This window comes from Neopelma chrysocephalum, unplaced genomic scaffold (assembly GCF_003984885.1).
Source record: "Neopelma chrysocephalum unplaced genomic scaffold, ASM398488v2 Primary Assembly neopelma1_26, whole genome shotgun sequence".
In the NCBI taxonomy this organism is placed as follows: Eukaryota; Metazoa; Chordata; class Aves; order Passeriformes; family Pipridae; genus Neopelma; species Neopelma chrysocephalum.
Genome location: NW_020897695.1, coordinates 18,259,370 through 18,272,432, shown reverse-complemented (window position 1 = coordinate 18,272,432; position 13,063 = coordinate 18,259,370). Strand labels below are relative to the sequence as shown.

General features: G+C 35.2%; 1 protein-coding gene across 2 annotated transcripts in view; it reads left to right on the top strand.

Annotated features, from left to right (window-relative positions):
• Nucleotides 1–13,063, top strand: part of CNTNAP2 (contactin associated protein like 2) — a 1,044,217-nt gene that overhangs the window by 667,370 nt on the left and 363,784 nt on the right. The window lies entirely within an intron of this gene.

Sequence of the window (13,063 nt, the reverse complement as noted above, 5' to 3'; positions counted from 1 at the left end):
CAATATTCAGTAAGAAAAGATTTGACTAGAGGAAGATGTTGCTTCAACATATCTTTCCAATCTCTTGTATTACAGGGAGATGAAGCAGTAGGAATTGTTGACATGTTTTTAACATACTAAAGTTAAGGGACAAGCACTAAATAGACAAAGCAAAGTTTTAGGAGAAAAAAAATAGTGCTTGTGAGTAAAGCCATGAATAAAATGTGTAGCCCATGTGGTTAAGGATAATAAGCTAAAACAGTGAGTTATCCATTCAGTGTACTGTGTGTTTTACAGAGAACAGACTGGAGAAGACCTCTAATGAAAGGCAAATGACCAGCTATCATCTCAAGGATTTATTTAGCCTTTCATTGCTGCAAGGTCCATACTGTGATTATGATAAGCTTATGTACTTATCATTAATCTTAGAATATTATCTTAGTAATATATACCATTAGCCACTTTAATCGTACATTTCATTGTTCTCAATACTTATTTATATTGTGTCTTTAATAGTGACATTTTGTGTTTTAATTTTTTTAGCAGTCACATGCATTGTAAAAAAACTTTTAAAAACTTAAAAAAAAAAACAAATGAAGAATTTAAAACAGCATTTTTTGTAATACCTGTGCATGTACAACACTTTGTAACTGGGTATGTTTTATCTCACTAGTATTGAATATAAAGCAGAAACTTGTTCCAGTAAGTCAATGGAATAAATCAACTACAAGTTTTTGTTTTCATGGCTAATTCTGTAATGCTTCATTATCAAAACTATTGGCTAAAATGGAGGTTATCTGCAAGCTATCAAAGTTGTACGGATTCCTCCAACAGTTCTCTTGCATACTGCCCCACTCAACTGCTCCAACCCATTTCTCCCTCAGGAAAATATTTGGAAATATACTTTCAATTTGAAACAGTGTTGGAGGGTGTTATTACTTGACTTGGTACAGTCTTGTCCATATAGTATATTTTAAATTAAATTTCAAAGTGAAAAATTATTCTAAACTATAAAAGACACTCTTCATTTTGAACATGTCAAATGACGTTTCAAGAACTTCAACATGTTTTCCAACATTTGTTCAAGTTGAGATATTAATCAAATCTGGCACTTTCCTCTGAAGAGTCTGTTTCAAGAAGTGTCAAAAATTTAATGACAAACTGTCTGGAAAGCAAAAGCAAAATATTGTGTAGGGATTTTTCCTTTTTTTTTCCTGTACTGCTTAAAATAAAACCTCTCAAACTATCTACCAGCCTGTCCTTACTCTCCTGGAATACTAAGTGCATGAGGTATTTCAGAACCAATACTGGCAGTATGCTACTATTTCTTTCCGTTCTGGCTTTTGCTTTGTGTGCTGGATTTCTGGAGTAAATTTTTGTAACTGAAATATAAACCCTTGAGAAATCAAAGCTTATAATAAACTGAAATACTGACAGACCTTGAACTATGGTTCCCAAATTGCAGTGCTTGAAAAGCAGAAAACTAAAATCAGGAGCCTCTAAACTACTCTAAATTATAGTCTATCATTTTTTCTATAGGGCAATCACAAGCCTATTTAGGTAGAATAATAGATTCCCATCAATGAGCTATTTGTAATTAAAATTAAGCATACCAGGATTGTGTCATTACATTTTTTACAGTCAAGGACGTGTTATTAAAACAGTTGTATCCTAATAGTTACATTTTTCTTAAAAACAGTTTTGCTCTAAATATGAATTGTTTTCTTGAAAGGACTGCCAATGTTCAGGAGCTTGAAATCCTTGAAAAAGCATGGTGTATGTTTATGCACATTGAATGTAGGTGTGTGAACATAAATGCACGTATGTGTGTGCACTCACACCTATTTATTACTTCAACAGTAAGCCTCCTGGCATCAAAACAGTTCATTGCACAAGTTCCAGTTAATAAATGAATTGTTAATTACTTACAGTACATATCTGTTTTCAAGCAAATTGAAAATTAATTGAATAATAGGTTGTGAGTAGAGCACTGTACTAGTGTACTTATCACAGATCTGTGACCACACTGCAGCAGAGCTGCAAATTCATTTGTCCATCCTTGCTTTTGATGGCTTTAGACTACAACACTCATTATATTGTAATTTATAAAAATGTTTTAGGGCTTCTATAAAGGATTAAAATACTGATGTGCACTAAGAACACAGACAAACAACAGGGGATTAAGTCAGTTTAACCAATATGATTCATGTTTTATACATGATATTTTAGCTGAGGATATTGTTGTTTGTAGTAGATGGCATAGTAAAGGAGAAAAAGCAGGTTGTGTAGATTTTAGCATATGCTCCATGATAATCTGGAGGAGAAAAGTGTAGTATAAAAAGATAACTCATTTCTGTGTTACTGGTTATTGTTGTTGTTCCTGATGACTGCAATGATAAGGAGGAGGAAATTCCATTGTGATAATGTCCTACACAAATATAAATTTTAATCCTTTTTTCTGATCCAAAAATCTTGCAAAGTAAAAAGAAGAGAAATGAGAATAGAGAAAGGGGAAAGGGTTATAAGTGAATATGCACATTATATTGCCTCTAATGAATGATAAACACATAATTAAGCTTTGTGGCTGTGTGGGTCAACTCAGGGAGAGTGCTCCATGTGAAGTAAATAATTTGTGAATGTTGTCTACATCTGATTCATTCATGATTGATCCAACTCAAATTTAAATTAATGACTCAGAGAACCTAGTCTATATGTCCTTGCCAATATTGAGCAAACTAGGAGTTGGCAAGGATATACCGAAATAAAAGCATGCTGACCTCAGCTGTTCTTCTATAGTACAGTGGGATAACTAAAAGTCTTGGTAGGTTTATTTTTGCTCTACCAAGAAATAAGGAAGATCTGAGTTTCTCTCAGAGGCAGGAGAACTTAGTGTCCTTGACTTATGTGTTCTACTAGGAATTTAATAATGAAACTGGCATTTATACCAGTTGTCATTAATAAACGTCTCAGAAACATTAACTTCCATTTCACATTTGCATAATTTTATAGTCTGTATGTTTTGCTTTACTGCCAAGACTATGTTTTCAAGGCAAAACCTTCACTGCTTAGGCAGAAAGTGTTTTCTATAGCTGACAGAACAGACTTTTCTGGTCGTATGATTGCTGGAATCATCCACTGGAATTAACCATTTGTAATCTAAATATTAATGCAAGATCCACAGTTTCTGTGAAGACATTAGGACTTAACTTTACCTTCCAATCCATATTTGTAAGATAATTGGTCTTCTAGTGAAGCTTTCAGTTGTGTCTATCACAGTGAAGAAGGTGGCCAGAGTCCTAACAGTAATGATAGTAAAGAATAAAATAAAAAAAATTTTAAAGCTCTACTAAAACCCAGAAGTGTTTTAGGTGAATCAAAAGTCATTCATACCACACAAATAAAAAGACTACTTGCTGTTGTGATTTGTTTTTAGGACTATCACCATTTTGTAGTATAAGTCATTTAGACAATCTACACTTTACAAGATCAGCATCACTTTACTAGCACTAAATCATGTTTATCTCAAGTTTCCTTTAAACCACTATGCCATAAAAACAGTTGGGACATTGGCTTTCAGTATGTTCAACTCAAAACCTACCAGTTATGAAATACAACTCCATCTCATCATGTTATAGCCAGATTAGTATAATAGGATGCTGAGCCAAGACTGTCCTTATATCAATAGTAGTTGATGGCATCTTATAGCTCCATGAGCATCAAGGTGATTTATGTGCTCTACATTTGACAAGCAAAACATAGTTAATGGGCTCTGCTTTTTGCATATGATGCATCAAGACTTTGTCACCTATTTGAAGACATGAGATAACTGTTGTCCCTGATTAAGAGACAGGAGATCAAAACAAGTAATGCAAAATATAAGGTCTGCTATGGTGTGCACCAAGGAGTGAGGAAGTGTCACAGCCAAGGACTATGACATGTCCAGTTTTGCTGCAGAAGAGGCTTTTAATATAAAGTCATCCATCAGTTTTATAATCATCTTTATGAATAAGTAATTCTTTACATTATGGGAAGAAACATAAAGATTTCTATCTAAAGAAACTATCAGTTTCTTTTTTCTCCAAAATATAAATTTAGTAATAAATTCATTTAAAACACAGCTGTATAACATCTGTATTTGCCTGTGATTCAATGCATGATCACTTTGTTTATTAGGGGGGAATATTGTAGTCGTTCATGTACTGTGATAATTATGATGTTCTAAAGAACAAGAGCAACTTTCTCCAAATGTCTAACATGGATTATAAAGTTGACATCATAAAATCTCAGGAGCTGTATTTGATTAAAACTGTAAAAAGAAGAAATAGTAAAGAGTTAATAAGACACCAAAGAATCTATTTTATGGTTTGTTCTCAAACCCAGCCAGTGTGTTCTACTTTACCTGTCTGAAGTAGCAAAAGAGAGGTGACTAGATGAATACAGAATTAAACCAGTCAGATTTTGAACAGGGCAATGCTTGGAAAGATTTAAAGAGTTCTTCAGAACTCCAGTGACTAAAAACCATGAGATTCTTCTGGAGATTCTCAGTGCTTAACATATATTCTCATATCCCCAGGAGGTCTTTACTGTGCCACATTGGCAGTTAGGTTAGTGACTACCTGCCACTTCTTCTACATGTTTGTTCAAATAATAAACTCAAAGATACCAGTTCAAAACCAAAGTATTTATGCAGGGTATCTCTCATCTGCTCTAGAAAGCCTTTACATGGTTATAACTAGGCAAAGGTCTTCAAAAGGTCGTGAAAATGTTCAACAAAAACCCATTGGAGACAGATAATATTTAGTAGCTGGCCTTTCATAACAGTGTATTCTTCTTTTTGTTTCAATTCATTTAACAGTCTTAAGATAGATGAAAATATTCTTGTTTATACCAGCTGAAGACCTACCCCTGCATTTTCTGACTAAAACATTGTGCAACAGAAATTATCGTTTTTATCTAGCCTGATTAATTCATTTATGCATTTGTGGGTTTATCATCTCTCTACCTCTGTAACATTATCATGGCATACTCTGGTTTGAAGCTTTTGGACTGGATGTAGCCCATGGGCCATTTCCACCCGTTTTATCCTGTTTTTTCCCCTCCTTGACCTTCTCCACCCCAGAGAAGGTAAATAACAGCTAAACAGGGACTGCTCAATACACCGTTTCCTCTTGCCTCAAGTCCACAGAGTTGGCCTCCTGTTAGCATGAAGCAATTACTAGGAACTGACAAAAGGGACGTCAGGGCTGTGAAATTCCCTTGTGTTAGCTGTTGCAGTAGATTCACCCTCCCCTGCTTCGCTTCAGCAGAAGTGGCAACAGTTTGAGTTGGACAAAAGTAGTTATTCAGCCATCAGACTGTAGAACCTAGGTTGTGCATAACAGGTACAGGAAATTATCTACAAAAAGTGCAGCAAAATGGGTTATCCAGTTCCTGGAACTGCTAAAGTGGAACCGGCATGATTTAATTTTAAGGACCTAACTTGTGAAGTAGTCTGAAAATTAAAAGCAGTGGAAAAGAAAGGAAAAATTAGTCTCCATACTGTTGTATACAAAATAAAACCTGCATAAATCCAAGAGGATCACTTAATCCAAATGAGTTAACTGTGGTATTTTTCTTTATGCATTAGTCCTTCATTAATCATTCTAATGCAGCATGGTATAGCACCTTGCTGGTCTGAAGATAACACCAAAAGTATGTTTGGCAGCCTTTCCTGGGAATATGCCATAAAGGAACTTTGTTTAACCAAATGTCACTGCATATTTTAATATTGATTTGCTGTTTACAAATCACAGTCTTTAAAAGTGCCAAGCATTTTGTTTTGATCTCATGGCAGAACAAGTCCAATAATGTCCACCAAAGAAATGTGGCCTTGTATTACCGTTAAGTGATAAAGAAAGACTAGGTCCTTCTTGGTTCAGGATTATGTAGTTCTGCCATTGTTGATGATATGCATCTGTGCACAATTAGGTTAGAAGTCAGCAGCAAATGAAACTAGTTTGGGAATTACTGTGAATCTAAATTAATTTTACAGTCCCTTCCATCTGCCCTTTGTGTTGCCTTGCATATCAGATCCAAATCCTGTTGCTGAAAATCTCAAAGTCACATTAAACACTCATTACATTGGAACAAATAAGATAGAATCTTAAAGGTAGATCAGCTGGTTTGTTTTCATTTACGATATGCTGAAAATCAGGGGCTTTCTATGGAATGGTTAATTTTTATCTAATGTTGGTACAGTAGGACCCTGCAATAGCAGTTTGTCCTTTAGTGGATTATCTTATTGTTCAGTATTACTTTTACCATGATGATTGGAATGCATTTTGTTGCATTAAAGAGCAGCATCACTGCAAACAGATGCATATGTTTAAAATATTTTTGTGATGTTGTTACTAGCTTACAAAATGTCTTTTAAATAAACATACTTATATTCTGTGATTCAGATTAACATCTGAAAGCATTATTTATTGCTCTTACAAATTATTTTCCTTGTATGTTATTTTAGAGGCCTAATATTTCATGGTCTTCTTGAGCAGTTAGGCAACCCTGTACAGTAAAAAAGTCTCAATTTTTATAATGTTTTAACATTATGTTAAACACAATGTTAAACATAATGTTTAAACATTATGATTTGTGTGGGTGTGAATGAAGGATGATGGCAACAGAACAGCATACTCAGCAAGGACAACAGTATGCATTTTGAAGGACCTTTGCAAAAATTATGATAAACCATGGATTTTAAGGATATGTTTGAAGGTGATAAAAAGGGCAATTAGAGGAAAAATACTGTAAAACCATTCAAAACAAACTGCTGGTGGTTAGTTCTGAGGCAGAGATATGGACAAAAAAAGCAGAACAGAAGCAATTTGGGAGAGAAATGAGAGGTGAGGTATGATCAGGAGCAAAATTAGGTAGGGATTTGATGATGAAAAGGAAAAGATTGAATTCTGTGTTAAACATAATTCAGACTGGGTTATTTTCCTTTGCAAAAAACCTTTAACGTTTTGTTCTGCTCTAGAGAAATTCTCATGCTGTAATTATCACTGTAGCATTTGAGTTCTTTTCTGTACAGTTGAGGGCAATATATGTCAGATATCTCGTGTTGTGTGTAGTTCATTTCTTCCTTCTGACCTCTCAGGTGGAGGAGTAATAGCACAGGTGAATGTTTTGTTTTGGTGATTTCTTTGGCTTGATTGTTTCAAATTTATATAAAAGGAGAGTTGATTCAGGTTGTAGCTACACACAAGCTCTATTTTGCACTTACGCTAGAGATAGGAAGTGTGAAAGGAGAAGGCAAGGAAATTAAGGAAAGGTCTATGCTTTACAGTGTGTCTCAGTCTGAAAAGACTGGAAGGTTTGCTAAAGAGAATGAGTTATGGGACAAAACAAAACTCCTCTCTCTCAGCAATTGTGGATTTAAAATTTATGGGGCTTTACTCGAGGAAAGTGTGGAAAACAGAAGAGATAACATCCCTTTATTAAAAGATATATGTATGTTAGCAAAACAGTTAAAAACAGTAACAGAACACAACAAAACTATACAGTGGTCCTAGAAAAGCAAAGTCTGGTAAATACTTCTCTGTCCTATTAGCGCAGTCCTAATCGTGGCCTGCAGGGGCGCTGTTGGATCACAGAGGCGCAGAGCCTGCAGTTCGCTGGTGTGGTTGGTAGGGGGCGCTGCCGGGCTCCGGCAGCCTCCACGGGGGGAAGGGGGGCCTGGGGCCGGTCTCAGATCACGGGAGTAGCCGAAGGAAGATGGGGGGACCCCCACCCCTCAGGTGAAGGGAAAAAAAAAGGTAGGAAGGCAGTTCGCCCCCAGGGACTCACTGTGGCTTCCCAGGTTGTAGCGTCGCAAGAAGCTCCTCTCTCCTCTTAGCGAGAACAAAGAAAAAAAAACTCTCCAATGAAACACAGCAGAATCGGGCTGGGGCCGAGAGGCAGCTCTCAGGCCAAGCTGAAAATCAGCAGTCCGGGCTAGCCAGGGCAGGCAGTCAGGCAACAGGCTTCCAGGCCTTCTCTCCAGCCAAAGCCCTGCACACAGACCCTGTCTCCGTCCTCCCGAGAGGGTCCAGCCGAACTGCCCCCCTCCCCTCCGAGCAGAGCCAGCTTTCCAATCGGCCATTAGCCAGGAATGTAGCCAGGCTGGCTAAATCTAATGTTATGCTAATCGCCTTCCCTCCCCCTTCCCTGTTTCGTGCTCCTGTTTCTCTTACAGGGGAGCAGGGAAGGAAAAATTCCCCTCTCTCAGATTATAATCTATAACACAGTGCTAAATAGTGAGATGTTGATGGTTCTTCCATACTGAGGGACTTTATTTTACAGTCTCTCTGTGGCCCTCTGGACGTTTGACTTCCTGTTCAAAATAACTTTTTATCTTCCTGATCAAATGATCTCCAAACCTAAGAATTGGAGAATTACAATATACTTTTGGCACAATATGTCTGGGGAAATTCGTAAATATATTAAATATCCATGCCCTAAGGGATATAGTCCTCTGAAAAGACTGAGGTAGTGACCAAAACCTGTTGACTTATAAAGGTTAAATAGCACAGTCACAACTGTGCTATATAAAAAAATATACATCTTGTCACAGAATGACAAATAAGAGATTGAAAGAAATACTTTTTGGTTTTTATGGAACATGAAAATATCTGGATTAGAAAAGCATCTGGAGTAGACCTCAGAGGCTATTATCCTGCCTTCAGACAGAAACAAACATACTTAAGGCATTCCTGATGTATGTTCTGAAAATACTTTTTAACTAATAATGAACCTCATTGCACCTTTGCCCTTTCCCTGTGGAAATTTCTAACAGTTTGTAACCTTCCTGTTTCCAACAACTTTTTGTGCAATTGAAAATCAGCCATTACTCATTTCTGCTGAATAAGTTGTGAAGATTTCTTCATGGGTCTTTCATATCACTCTCCTGCTTATAGTGACATTATGAGATCCCTTTTCTCTTTCTTCTCTTTCTTCTCTCTTCTTTTGTTTTATCTTCTTTTTCTTTCTTCTTTTTCTCCTCTTTTCTTTTTTTTTTTCTTTCTTGCTGGAAATAGTCTGTCAGGTTCACTTAGGATAATTGTACCACAGATGGAACAAACAAACAACAAAAACCCTAAGAAGCTCATGGCTTTGTATTATTATGTGACAGAAATAACTTAATGTAATTTAACAAATGGAAAAAGAGATATCCAGAACACCAGGCTCCTATTAATCTGCCTTCAGTAGTCTTACTATTTTTTTGAAGAGAATAAGGAAATAATTGTCTTTCTTGAAGTAAATGCAAGGTAGAGTAGAATGCAGCAGATGTTTACCAACAGTCAATAGTTCAGGATTAACCTGATCTCCTTCTCTGATAAAGCACAGTATTTTTTTCTCAGATGGGAGAAGTGCAATAGATCTAGTTTGTCAGATGTCAATAAAACATTTGATATAGTGTAATGATGGAAGTTATTAGCTAAACCAGGAAAGACAGGGTTTAAGAGAAGAATTCCAAAGTGAGTTGTGAACTGTCAAATGGAGTTGCCTCTCGATTTATACTGATGGGCTAGAGGCTGGCTGAGAGATGTGAGTTGCTCAGAGATCAGTGCCAGAGACGATCCTATTTAATGCTTCAACCTTGGCTAAAAATTAGGAATATCTTGCTGAAACGTGCTAATGATAAAGATTCAGCCTAGAAAAATAAGCAGAAATATTTGGATGACACAGTGGAAGTTACAGTACAGAGTGATACAGGATTTCCATGTAAAGCTGGAGGTCATTTGTTGGAAGTGACGAAAAGAAGATGAGTGGAAATGTACTGAAGGTATTTAGTTCATTGAGCATTCTCAGGGTGACTTTGAGCCACTATTTTTTGGCAGTCAGCAAAATGCTACATATTAAGCAAAATAATTTCAGTAGAGAAATAAAAAAATGTTGATCAACTCGGAAATCACAAAACATTGGTAAAACCTCCTCTAGAATACTGAGGAGAATGCAAGTGCAAGCAGGAGCAGGGCTATGAGGAAGAACTACAGAAAATCTCTTTTCCAACAGGAAGACTTGTTCTCACAAAAAAACCAAAGAAAAGTTTCGATTGCTCTCTGCAAAGTATCCAGACGTAAATCCCAAAGGAAAACAAAAGTTGTTTGAGATACAAATCAATCATACAAAAAAACCAACAAACAAACAAAACAGCATTTGTAAACTCTCTATGCATAAATTTTGGATGGAAATTACAAGAAAGTATATCACACTTGAAAGGACGAAGTTCTAGACTTGCCTTTCAGAAGGAGTCACAGAACAAGAAAGTTCTCAAAATGGAATCAGCAACATTTTGTAAGAAGCAGTTCTTAAAATGTAGGTGTACGCAATGGGAAGACACAGAACCCAGTGATGAGGAACATACTTCCAGTTCTGTTTTGTAACGATTTCCAACTTCAAAACCTGCTTCTGGAGGGAAGTGCCATTTTGAAGGCTTGTTTTGTTGTGTTTTGTTTTGTATTGCTTTTTATGTAATGCAGCCTCATTTATAAAGGAGACTAAAGAATTTAATTGGCTAGAAACAAAGTCTTTTAATACAAAAGAACTGCAAATTGTTGATTCTGAGTGTACACATTTTGAGTCTATACTAAATGATAAACATAAGGTAGATAAACTATATTATTACATCTGCTTAAATATACAAATTTCTCTAGCAAGATGTATATGGACACTTTTATATTACTTTCATTCTATGGAAAGAAAAGTGTTTTAAAAAATAATGGAGTTTACAGTGATAAACCATATTCCTCATGATACATCTACTGAATTCAAAGAGGGGTCTTTTGTAATATCTACATTCTGGATACTTATACCTATTATAGCAGGTAAAGTCTGTCCAAAAAGTGGACAGATGAGCATCAGATTATGTTGCAGAAGTTTTCTAATGGATTTAACAGAAAATTAATCTTATAATTCTATCTGATAAAATAAACTAACAGAATAGTGAGGGCGGAGAGAGAACTTTGGGAAATGGTCTTATAGTCTGATTTAAACTTCAAAATGCACTAATATTAAGATATTGTTTACTCCCTTTTTCTAACTACATCATCTTTAGAACAGGAAAAATCAGCTGAGTAAAGAAATTTTGCAGATGCAGAGTACACTAGTCCAACCATCATAGTGGAAACATAAAATTAACATCAAGGAGTTTGCTGAATATATCTGGTTTTATGACTTAATACGCTCCATTAAATGATACAGATAAATATCTGATTTTCATTTTTCTGAGGGTAAAGTCATTTACCTCAGTTATACAGTCAATAATGTGGTATCTTTACTAGTTATGCTGCAATAAAAGTAAGCTATACTGCACTAAAATATGAAACTAGTTGCTAGCATTACGTATGAGACTTCATATAAATAGCTGGTGAAATTGATATAGGAAAATGTTTGGTTTGGTCATTGAAAAATTACTTTTCAAGTAATGTATGTTCAATGTAAATGAAGTAGAAAATACATAAAAGCAAGTTATTCTGAAAGGCTGGGAAAAATACAAAACCATATTCAGATTTAAGAACTTTTGTAGTTATTTATATCCTTGAATAGAAGTTACTTTTATGAGATTATTTTTGAAATGTCATTGCTCTTAGCTTTCCTTACTTTTTTACCCACCAGCTATTGATTCATGTAAATTGTTAATTGTTTGAATGTTTAGAAATGTGCCCTTGTTTTTCTTCTACAGTGTTGAGAACATAACTGAATAGCAGTAATCAGCTCTATCTATTCATTTAGCCTGCCACACTTAAAAAACTAAATGAATTCATTTAAACCATGTTGAAAACATAATTTATTGAACTGTGATAATTGCCTCAGGTGGTTTCACTGTATTTTACTGTGAAAAGAAAACTTTTAAATGTTTTTTTTTTTATTTTAGAAGAGCATTTTTTAAGAGCTATTTTTAAACAAATCAGTATTTTCTGATCTTTGGAAAAGAATGGGTAGCCTTGAATAATAAAGGCTGATATAGGATATAAGACAGCTATACTGTATATATTCTGAGGTGCTTATACTGGCATGCATAAAACAAAAAATTGTTTCTAAATGTGAGTACACAATGTTCAAATCTCTAATGTATATTGTGACAAAAGTTATTCTTGGCATATATTATATATATATATATATATATAAATATATATATAATAACATCTTGCAACTGTTAATTGGAACTTGAGGAAGTAGGAGACCATAAGTTTGTAGGGGGATGACACAGACACTTCCAGTTTCAATAAATTTCTACATAGGAAAGCAAAGATTTCCTTGGGTGGTGTTTATGGAAGTATTGTTAACTATCTCAGGAATACAATTAACTTTATCTTAGAGATAAGGATATTTAATTTTTAATGCATTTCTGAAAGTATTTTGTTTTTCTAATAGTGAGTCTCCTAGTTTTGATTTTTTAATGTTATAATAAAAAAATGTAGATTTGGCCAAATGAAAATGAAAGAAAAGCTCCTTTAGTTCTTGATCAAAAATGCAGAGCCTGTACTGAGTCTGATTGCAATAAAGTTAATAAGAAAAAAAAATTCTTTGAAATGGTATTTCAAAGCCCTTTCAAAGAAAAGAAATTTAATAGTTTCAGAGGTTAAAGTGCATGATAATTCCCATTTTTGACTACATTTGATAAAAAAGAACCTGGCCAAACTCAAGTCTTTAAAATCACATTGAGATAATATTTCAACCAATCAATATATGTTCTGCTATAACTTTGACTTTTTGCTGTTCCGCTGTTTCTTTTGCATTCCTTCAATTCTCCAGTAAGAGTGTAGTTGGAGAAGAAAAGCAAGTGTGTGGGAGATAAGTGAAGAATACTTGCCACAAATCCCTGAGAAGGAAAAACTTATACAGCTTTTATAGGGAAGCCTATTGCTTGTTTTAATAATGCAGCATTACTAATTTCCTTCCATCCTAGCCAGCAGGCAACCTCCCTCCACTTTACCCCATTGGTGACAACAGAAAGATTAATAGCAACTCAGTGGCATTTTGTTTTTAACTTTCAGTCAACTGTAGGACTGGACTCCTCGAGGCGTGACACCACCTGCACAGCAGGAGGAGATGTGACTTGTGA